The sequence below is a fragment of the Scardinius erythrophthalmus genome (genome assembly GCF_964197995.2).
Source record: "Scardinius erythrophthalmus genome assembly, chromosome: 5".
NCBI lineage: Eukaryota > Metazoa > Chordata > Actinopteri > Cypriniformes > Leuciscidae > Scardinius > Scardinius erythrophthalmus.
In genome coordinates this window covers 29,902,338-29,902,963 of record NC_138225.1, presented here as the reverse complement: position 1 = coordinate 29,902,963, position 626 = coordinate 29,902,338, and positions in this window count along the sequence as shown.

Genomic DNA, 626 nt, shown 5'->3' with positions numbered 1-626 from the left:
TAAATAAATAAAAGACATTTCACGTTTGATTACTTATTTAGATGTTATTAAATGTGTTTATTATTTATATATTTTTTTTAATTTATTAGTTTCATTGAGAGTTTAACTGAGAGTTTAACACATTATACATACACATTTTAGCAGGGATGAAGAAACATTCCATTTAACCATAAATTATTTAGAAAAGATCATTAATACAAAAAGAGTATAAATTATCAAATGCTGGTGACTAACTGTGGCTTAGAACAATTCATTTGAAGAAAAAGTCATACAGTACATAGAAGACATTAGAACAAATCAGAAGTATCATTCAGAAATGAAATAAAAACAAAAGAAATGCGCTCCATAAACTAAAGCCATAGATTATCCTCTCAAAATAGAGCATTTTAAATCGCATTGCAGCCCACCTACTACAAGGATACATATGATGATACATATATATATATATGAGTAAACAATCCCGTTTGATGTAAATAAAGAAAAACTATATTTATATAAGTTTAAAACTGTTAAAGAACATAAATAGTGGAAAACCAGTCAAATCGCATTAGTTAAATTTGGTTCCCAGTATCCCAGCTTGTGGTAAACTGTGAATTAACTTCATATGATGCAACAGATCTCTGTTA